We start from the raw sequence: 9,981 nt of genomic DNA, 5'->3' as shown, positions 1-9,981 counted from the left end.
AAAAATAAAAGGACAGGTTACCCTTTAGCCCAGGGCGAGCGCCCGCCACGTGTGCACGTGTGCAAAGGGAGATGACTGGACAGTTGACTTAGGGAATGGATGGCTACCGTTTATCAACGTTGATCAAATAGGTATGATGGATCGCTTGTGATGCGATCTAGAGCGTTGGATGAGACTTGATCTGAAGCATCGAATCAATGGATCCAGATCCGATGGCCGATGACAATAGGCGGGATCTGAGGGTCACAACTCCTCAGATCTGATGGATGAGATTGAAGTGGGCTTGGTGAAGGGTTACAACCCTTCAGAATGGATGATCTAGATCGATCCAGCCCAAGGAACACATCCACTCACCCAAAGGACAATCAACCTCTTCATTCAGTATAAATAGAACCCTCCAGATGATGGAAAATTCACTCAATCCTCTCTTCTCTTCCTCAAGCATTCATCTCATCTTATGCATTCAAGAGTCCAAGAAGTCTACTAATCCGTTAAGCACCGTAGCGGAGCAATATCGTTTACGGAGATAGTGTCGAACACTAGCCTCAACGATCAATTTGTATACTCCAGAATCTACCCGGGGATCAACACCATAGAATTGAAGTACTTGTAGAGAGTGAAAATGGGCGGGCACCACATGGTGCTAGTTTTTAAAATCAGCACAATAGTGGTATGAACAGTATTGAAATTTTCAATATACCAAAGTTTTAATATGAACAGTATATATCGGTATATATAGTATATACTGTATATAATTTTTTTTAATAATTTCACCACTCTTATTTCCTACTAATGCCTTTGGAATAATAAGCATTCACTCAAATATTGAAACTAGGTCTGAAACTTTCGTAAGAATTTAAATTCTGAGATAAGTAATCACCTAGTGAATCACACAACCACAACAATCCTGTGGAGCAAAAGTAAGAGAAATCATGAGTACGAAAAATAAACGGCTTTTTACTAAAAAAAGAGCAGTCATGTTTCCTTATTTATCAAAACAAGCACCCTAGTTTCAAAACTATCAAAAAGAGTACCAAAAATAGTATTATTCCCTTCCTACTCCTCCTGCCAACTGCCTAAATCCCCTCCCTCCAAACCTCGTTTTCTAATGCATCCGAGCCACATATGTTTAGTTTTAAATTTAAAATTAATAAAATGGTTCAGATGTATGCGAGACTCATTCCCCTCTTTCTCACCTTGTGGAAATCCATGGTCATTGTTCCCCACTGAAACCTTGGCTTCGTGTGTCCCAACGTCCAGGGTTTCTGACTGAATCCACACAGTGTGCCCATCTAAGGTGACGTCAAGGCTTTCTGACGAAATTCACACATGAATCTAAGGCGGCGTATGTTGAGGGTCTCCAACGAAATCCATACAGAGGTCTGTCCATTCAAATATTTAGGGTTTTGTTGAGGGTCTCCGACGAAATCCATACAGAGGTCTGTCCATTCAAATGTTGAGTGTCTCCGACGAAATACTCTCTTTTCAGAATGAAGCAAGAAGCTGCGACAGCAAAGATAAGTATCATGAACATGTTCACCTTAGAAACCCACAAGATATATCCAGAAACCATAGGATATAAGCGCCTAATATGAGATCATCACACTTGGTCTAATATGGTAAAATATTAGAGTTAATGTGAGTCTGATATGGTAAAATATCAAGTTCAACGTGGGTCTGATATGATCTCATATCAGGTTCAACGTGGGTCTGATATGATCTCATATCAGGCCCTCCAGAATAATGTACATCTCGATTAGGAAAACATTCCACCAATTTTAATTTTGCTGTTAATAAATTAAATTTGTAAAAATTATAGGTTCACTACAAAAAAACAGGACATTAGGACCGCAATATTAGCAGCGGTTGATGAAGCGGTTGTAAAAATAGACCCAATAGAATCGGTTAAGTTTAACCGCTCTTAAAACTGCTTCAATTGAGTTTTTTTTTAAAGCGGTTGGTAAACCGTTGCTATTGGACACATATAGAACCGGTTATTAGAACCGTTCCTATAAATTACTTTTAGAAGCGGTTTAGAACCGCTTCTAAAGGTTACATACGACCACTTCTAAAGGGTACACACGAGATTAACAAAAAAAACATGCTCGCATCTCATAATATTTTCATAATTCCAGCAAACCTTTCTATTTCAGCGACCCTCTTTGTTCCAACGACCTTCTCTTTTCTATCGACCATCTATGTTCCAGCGATCCTATCTATTCTAGAGACACATCAGATTAATTGCACCCTAGCATCATCCTTCGACATCCACATCATAAATCGCCTTTGATTTTGTTTCTTGAGGTAATTTCTTGGTTTAGTTTTCGTATGGTGATAATGTTTTTATATGTTAATGGTGATAAAAATTATAATCGATTATGGTTTAATTTTTGTTGGTCGGTAGATTTGTAAATTTTTTCAATGAATCCCTTAATTTAATTCGTCTTTTTCTACAAGTTATCCCTATTATTTTTCAAGTTTATTATTGTTGTTTGCTTATAGCGTGTCTATGATGCTAAGCTTCATTTTTTTATTTAGGAATTGTATTTATATATATGGTTGTTGAATTCTTTGAAATTTTATCTACGAAGTTTCTTTAATTTTGATAAATCTTGCTCCAATGTGTTAACTTTTATAAATTATTGAACAACATCAAATTATGCAGAAGCAATGGATGGTTGCGTCACATGGCAGTCTTGAGTATCGGGTGGGAATCCTATATTTTTTACGTTATGCATTTGGTGATGCGGCTCCAGATGTTACGAGACCATGTTCTTGTTGCAAATGCATAAACTCATTAAGTCATGATCGTGAGACAGTACACGAACATCTGATGATAAATGGTACCTTACACGAACATCGCTTAGTTTACATTATTTTTTTTTTTGTTTACAATATAAGCAGAGCACAAGGTTAAATCTTATTTACTTGTCTTCTTAATTTGGATTGTCGTTAGTTATTGAAAATGTATTGCATTGTATCAAATCTAACCTTGTTACAATTCATATTAAAATCATAGGAAATAAGTCTGGATTATTTTTTTAATTATATGCGATAGTGTCCTTAATTATTTACATTCCCTATTTTTTATCGCTATTATTATTCTTTTTGTTTAATTTTATTAAAAATGATAATTATAATTTTTATTTTCATGATAATTCATATTTTTATCAATTTATTTGTTATTAGACATTATTAGTGTTATTATTACATTTTTATTTAAAAAGAAAAAAATAGTGCCAAAAAGATTGTGTTATCGTACCGCATCAAGTTTTAATCTAAAATCGATTAACTATTTTAATTGTTACTATTTTTATTTAATTTTATTTAAAATATTAATTAAATAAAATATTACTTTTAATAAAATAAAAATAGGACTATATTAATTTTCCTCACTCAAATAACACCCAAAATTGCCCTACACGTTCTCGCTATATCTCCCTCCCCCTCTTCTTACTCTCGCGATTTTTGATTATGCCAAAGTGTTCGTCGCTTGCTGCTGTGTCGTCGATCGTTGTCAGATTCATCCCATCGCTGACGACCAGCCTCCGACCTCCGCCTCCTTCCAGCCTTCGACCTCCACCTCCTTCCAGTTACACAGCCAGGAGAACGATCGTCTCCTCCCAGGTACGCAGCTAGCATAACCTCCTCCTCCTTCAAGGTACACTATTTGACCTAGCTATCGTCCCCAATTCCTTCCGTCACTGTTTTCAAGTTTTTATTTATTTTGTTGCTTATTGATTTTGGAAGCCTTCTACAGAGGATTTGACCTATTTCCTACTCCTATCTGCTGTTTGGGTTTTTAGGTCTTGCTTCATGTGTCTTACAAGAACCTATGATTTCCTGATGCATATAAGTAAACCTATTGTTAATTTTTTCTGTTCTGGATGACCTGTTCCTCCCATTCTCAGTCCTGCATTTAGATGGTTTTATTATTGTGATCTTACTTTGATGAGATAACTGTGCATGCTTCAGATCTTGAAGATGCTTAGAAACTAAGGATTTGAAGCATAAAGGGTAATGTATTAATTGTTGTTTGAACAATAGAAAAGAAACAGAGGAACAATTATGTAATCTTGGATTTTTAATTTGACAAAGGAAAAAGCTCCTTTTGGCTTCTACTGAAGCAGACAAGGGATTTGGTTGCTTTCTTTCCTCCCTTCTATCATCTGGGCTCCCTTCCTCTCAAGTAGACACAAAATAAATGTTGGCTTGTATATTTGGAATGCAAATTTATGTTAGTTGTCATGTTTATGGTTTAAGATTGTTTTTACATAGGCTCTCTAATTCCTACTTAAATTATGTCTCAAATTGCCATTCTAATAATCATACATTTACATTTTTCATTTCAGGAAAAGTTGAACGAGAAAAAACCAACTCTAACTGATGCTTTGTCTTATAACCAACATATTGCACAATTCTGTGTGTCACATCTGATGCATGAATCATTTATATTTTTAAATTTGGGTTTTTTTTTTTCCAATTAGTAAATACCAACTATGGCTATATTTATACTGATTCCAAACACTCGATTATGCTAAGTCTATGCACTTGTTTTGAATAACCAATGTTTCCATGTTTATATTGTGATGACAGATGTTCAGCAACTTTTTTGTTTTTAACCTTTATGTTTGATTAGATATGGAATCTGTACTTGAATCCTTTGTCTTTCTCTTGAAAATGAATAAGTCTTCTTTGTATAGGTTTAACTATTGCATCTTAGAGAGACCATACAACTGTTTTTTTTTTTAATTATGCAGCAGAAGGATGGCATTCTATAAGCTAACCCCTATTACCTTTATGTTTTTTTTTTGTGATGAAACTAGTAATTCATATGGTTTGTGATGAAATTAGTAACTCATTATCATCTTCAGCAGCTTGCTAAATAACCAATTGCTTGATTTTAGTCAAATGCAGCATAGAAATTAACCCATATTGTCTAAATCTTTCGTGATGAAATTAACGTGTTTCATCACCATCATTATGGTTTTTCCAGCAACTTGGGGTTGGCTGCATTAGTCATATCCCTCCATCATGATCATCAATTTATATCTCTACTTCTAGTTCATGAATACTTCTAGTTCATTCAAATCTGTCATGTTATTGATCAATGCTTCCAAGTGTCTGTAGCTTATTGTATGTGACAGACTTTTTGAACTATTACTACTTACGAATTTGTCATGTTATTGTGTTCACAAATAAAATTATGTATGCAGTTCTCGTTGTACACTTCAAAGTTCATTCATATTTCTATATTGTGTTATGTAGGTAACTTTTGAAAATGGCAAATAAAAGAATGCGAAAGCTAATCCAAAATAGCCAAAGACGATCTAGGAGAGAAGAATCAAGTAACAGAGGAGTTGATGATGCAAATGAATTACAATACACAACATCCCATTCACCATTAGATGCAAAAGGTTGGAACCGCCAACCCAGCGGCCCCCTCATCCCGGCCCCACAAGTATGAGAGGGAGTAAATCACGGTGAATGCGGGCCCAGCTATGACATGGCGGTCTTAGGTGTTTAGCACGGACAGATATTGATGTTATCGCAATTGCTGCCGCAGACCTTCGACCTCCCGACTCATGATGCAAGAATACCATGTCATAACCGGCTGATCCCGCCCGTGGAGGCATCCCATTCACCATTAGAGATACAACATGAGGAGGTTAATGAGCAAGGTGAAAAATATTTTTGGATATGAATAGTAAATTATTTTTGCAACACTAAGTGCAAATTACTTTTTTCAGTTGAAAATGAGGTCATGCCTTCATCCCAAAGTCAGCAAAGAAACGTGGCAAGACTATCATGAGAGATATTCATGCATTACATCCCGATCATGTGCTCGTAGTTGAATTCAATGAAAGGGGACAACCTTACGGTGATCTACAACCGATGCTTGCAAATTTTATTGGGACTATTGCACGGAATGGACTTGTGTTGCCCCTATACTTTTTAGATTGGAGAAAAATGCCGAAAAATCGCTTGAATGATGCATGGAAACTTGTTACCGTAAGTTTACAAGTGTTTAGCTTCAATTTTAAATTTAAAGCATGAACACATTTCATTTTATGTTTATAGGCACGTTTCTATATCCCCAATCATCATAGAAGAGTTATATTGCAAATGATGGGGGCCGCATGGAGACGGTGGAGGACTGAAGTGAAAGCTACATCTTATGATTCAAATACTCCACTAGAAGAGCTTGTTGCAACACAACCCATTCCTCATGGATTGACACCTCAAACTTGGGAAGTTTTATGTAACTATTGGAAGTCTACTGAGGTATAACTAGTATGAATTATTTTTGACATATGTTTATAAATGTTATAATTTCATTATAAATTTTTGTGCCAGAAAACCTCAAAAATCAATAGAGAAAATGCAAACAAAAAGAAAGGGACTCATGCATAGGGGACACACTAATATTCCGTCATTGGAATATAAATTTGTAAGAATCAAAATTATTTATTTTCTTTCTTATAGTTAGTTTCTCACTGTTCATTTATTGTTTTACACTTTAATGCTCTTATCCTTGAAGTTCCAAGGTTTTATGAGATTCTAAATATTGATTACAAGCAATGTATTAGTTAGTTTTTGATGAAATGTGTAAATTAGCAATATAAGTTGTTGCACATATAGAATAATTTATTATATTAAAATCTGGTGTTAAATATGGATTTCTTATCTTGCATTAACATCACATATATATATATAGCTACAGTTACTTTCATGCTCTATGAGGAGGCTGGGGAGCTCCCATGTGGCACAACCCATACGGTAGAGCATTTATGAATGGATGGATGGGCGAATCATTAATTAATTAACCTCTTAGCTTCCTCCTAGATCCCAATTCATGTTGTCAATATCAGGGCACAAGAAGTTGTTGTATCAACGCTACTGGTGCGTGCACGGTTCATACTTCCAAGCGTGCCAAGACCCCACTCGCAGCTCTAGGATTGAGAGCTAGCTAGCACAAACTCTCTCATATGTTCATATACACTGCTAACCTAATTCCAGACTCCTAATTCACTTCCAAGTGAACTCTTCATAAGTAATTTAAGTTATATATTGTCGTATGAGTTTCCACATGTTTGAGCTATAATTGTTTATTGGATTCTAACCAATGACTCTTTTTTCTCTATCAGCTATCTATATTGTTGTGATTATCACTGTATTTGTATTTGCATGTTGTTTAGAATATAATTTGATGGTTCTATTGAAGGTTGCTATTGAAGGTTGGAGCAAATGCCTTTTGTCGCTTGAAGCACTTGTCTTTTGTCGTTTAGAGCGCATGCCTTTTGTTGTTTGGAGCACATGTCTTTTGATGTTTTTTTGGTGAAGAAAACTTGTTATTGAAAGTTGTATATATTTGTATATATTTTGGAGATTGAAGAAAATATTATGTTTGTGTTATAGTGTGGAGTTAAATGTTATATGTTATGAATATTTTGAAATGAAATACAAATTCTATGTGTTGATTTGGTAATCAAATTTATATTTGTGTTATGGAAATGAATTAGGTTTGTGAAATGAAATATGAATATTGTCAATTGATTTAATTTGAGCATGTGATTTGGAATTCTATAGAATAAAAAATAGTTTTTTTTATTGTAAAATTGATAATTCAATAATAGCAGCGGTTTTAACCGTTCCTATAACTAGACCTTTAGAACCGGTTATAACCGCTTCGAAAGGGTAGTTTTCTAGAATGGAAAATTCTATAGAGGCGGTCATGACCGCCTCTAAAGGGTGTTCATTTGCATCTATAGGTATCCATCAGGATCGGTTAATACCGACTTCTATAGGTATCCATCAGGAGCGGTCATTAACCGCTTATATAGGTATTCACCATAATCGGTCATTAACCGCCTCTATAGGTATCCATCAGGATCGGTCAAGAACCGCTTCTATAGGTATCCATCAGGATCGGTAATAAACCGCTTCTATAGGTATCCATTAGGATCGGTCAAAAACCGCTTCTATAGGTATCCATTAGAATCGGCTCTTAATCATGAACCACCGGTCAACTTTACCGCTTCAGTTGGCTTTAGCGTCGCCAACATCCGCATCGGTTTTGAACTGGTGCAATAGAGTTAGTAGCGGGTGAAAACCGTTGCTATAGGTGCCTTAAAACCGCTTCTAAAGGTTTATTTTTTTGTAGTGGTTGTAGGTCACTTTAATAGTTTTTTTCGATCATCCATAATCAAAGGAAGGCATCATAGATATGTTGTTTTACATGATCATCATATAGCGATGATCAAACAATCCCACTTTTGTGTTTTCTTAGACATACAAGAAATCCAGTATATCCGTGGTATACTGGTCAAGATATTTCAAAATTGGGTTTTAACATCTCAAACCTTTAGATTCTCAGGTATAGCTCCCAGGTTTTAATCTTAAGCACTAAATAGTTTTAGAAATTTAATATTTTATTTTTTTTATTTTGATATGTAAAAAAATATCTTACAATATAACTATTAATTTATGATTTTCAGGTGTACCTTTTTCATTTACACGAAGAGACGAATCTTTATTACTTGGTATTGCAGACCGAGGTGCTTCGGTTCCTATGAATTCAAATCAAGCATCGGGTGACCTCTTTTTTGCTCACTTCTCAAATAACAAAACCATAACCAGATCAAGAATTGAGGAGTTGGTGAAATTTTATTTCAATAGAGTTGAAGCACATGCTAATGTTTATTATTTTGTAAATTCTACATTTTGTATATATTTGTTTGTGTCTTAATTTCTTCTAATACGTATAAACTTCCTTTAGGTCTTATAGATATAGTAGATGATTTTGAGAATCTTGGTAGATTCAATTGGGTTGAAGTCATCCATCAATTTATGGCTCCACAATTAGCTACGATTAGGGATTTATTTTCATCAACTCAGACATATGACCCCAAGACCACCACACTCTCTTACCTAAAGAGATTTATTGGTCTTTTGCTTGTGAGTATATTTTTTATGTTAAATTTGATAATTTTTATAGACATTTATGATTATGTAACAGTTATTATGATGAATCAGGCATGGTTTTTGGAGCATGTTTCAATCCAAAAATTATACAATATTGAAGGAGCATGAATAAACAAGTAGAGGAATCTTCCTTCACATATTAGTAAGGTGAGGACCTTGTTAGAGTATCAGCTGAAGAGGTAAATATTGAAGACTGCCACTTATTCAAAGTAAATATACAATTTATTATATTTATTTTTATTACATGTTATGATGGAATTAATCCCTACCCGATTTGAAAAAATATTAGTTGAGAACCTTGATTTGGCTGATGATATTCTACATCCAATGAAGATATCACAATTAGATGACACTGAAGCTGGATGGTAAGGTAATAAGGAATGCTATAAATGCATCATTCGAGCAAACCAAATCAGGGAGCTAACATTGGAAAACATGCATCTGAATGAAAGGGTGAAAGAATTAATCGAAATAATAGAAAATAAAGGCATGCAAGGTCAATCAAGCGAGCGTGTAGTCGATCCACAAGACCTAGTTGCTTTTGGAACAAGGAGTAGGAGAGTACGTGACTGTAGTCGGTATGATTATATGGATACTCCAAGTGATAGTCCATTGTGGTGAAAACTTTTACCTAAGAGGAAGCAAAGTAAAATATAAATATGCAAGTCTATCGAGAACATCATAGCAGTAGAAGAGATTGAAAAAATTGTAAAAGAAGGTGAAGCTAAGGATGTTATGGACAAGGGCAAAGGAAAACTTGATGGGGATGATATGGAAGAAGAAACAGAGATTATCTCAATGTCAGAAGGCAATTCTGAAGAAGAGATGGGAAATGATGCACTTAGGATTGCACAACTCAACAAAATGAGAAAAAAAAAGTCATTGTCATAAGTGTGTATATATATATTAATTAGTTTTAGATGTTAGATTTAAATTATTAATTAAATATGTTAAATATTTATTGTCGTAGTATGTGAAGAAGCAATTTAAGACTTC

General features: G+C 34.7%; 1 long non-coding RNA gene across 1 annotated transcript; it reads left to right on the top strand.

Annotated features, from left to right (window-relative positions):
• Positions 1-3,421: 3,421 nt before the first annotated feature.
• On the top strand, positions 3,422-7,416 carry LOC122008703. Its single transcript, XR_006119354.1, has 6 exons — positions 3,422-3,627; positions 5,269-5,681; positions 5,751-6,012; positions 6,082-6,285; positions 6,358-6,451; positions 7,226-7,416. It is a non-coding gene; the product is annotated as an uncharacterized LOC122008703 (long non-coding RNA).
• Positions 7,417-9,981: the final 2,565 nt, after the last annotated feature.

The sequence above is a fragment of the Zingiber officinale genome, chromosome 8A, assembly GCF_018446385.1.
Source record: "Zingiber officinale cultivar Zhangliang chromosome 8A, Zo_v1.1, whole genome shotgun sequence".
NCBI lineage: Eukaryota > Viridiplantae > Streptophyta > Magnoliopsida > Zingiberales > Zingiberaceae > Zingiber > Zingiber officinale.
The sequence above is the reverse complement of the archived record's forward strand: the minus strand, read 5'-3'. Positions and strand labels throughout refer to the sequence as shown.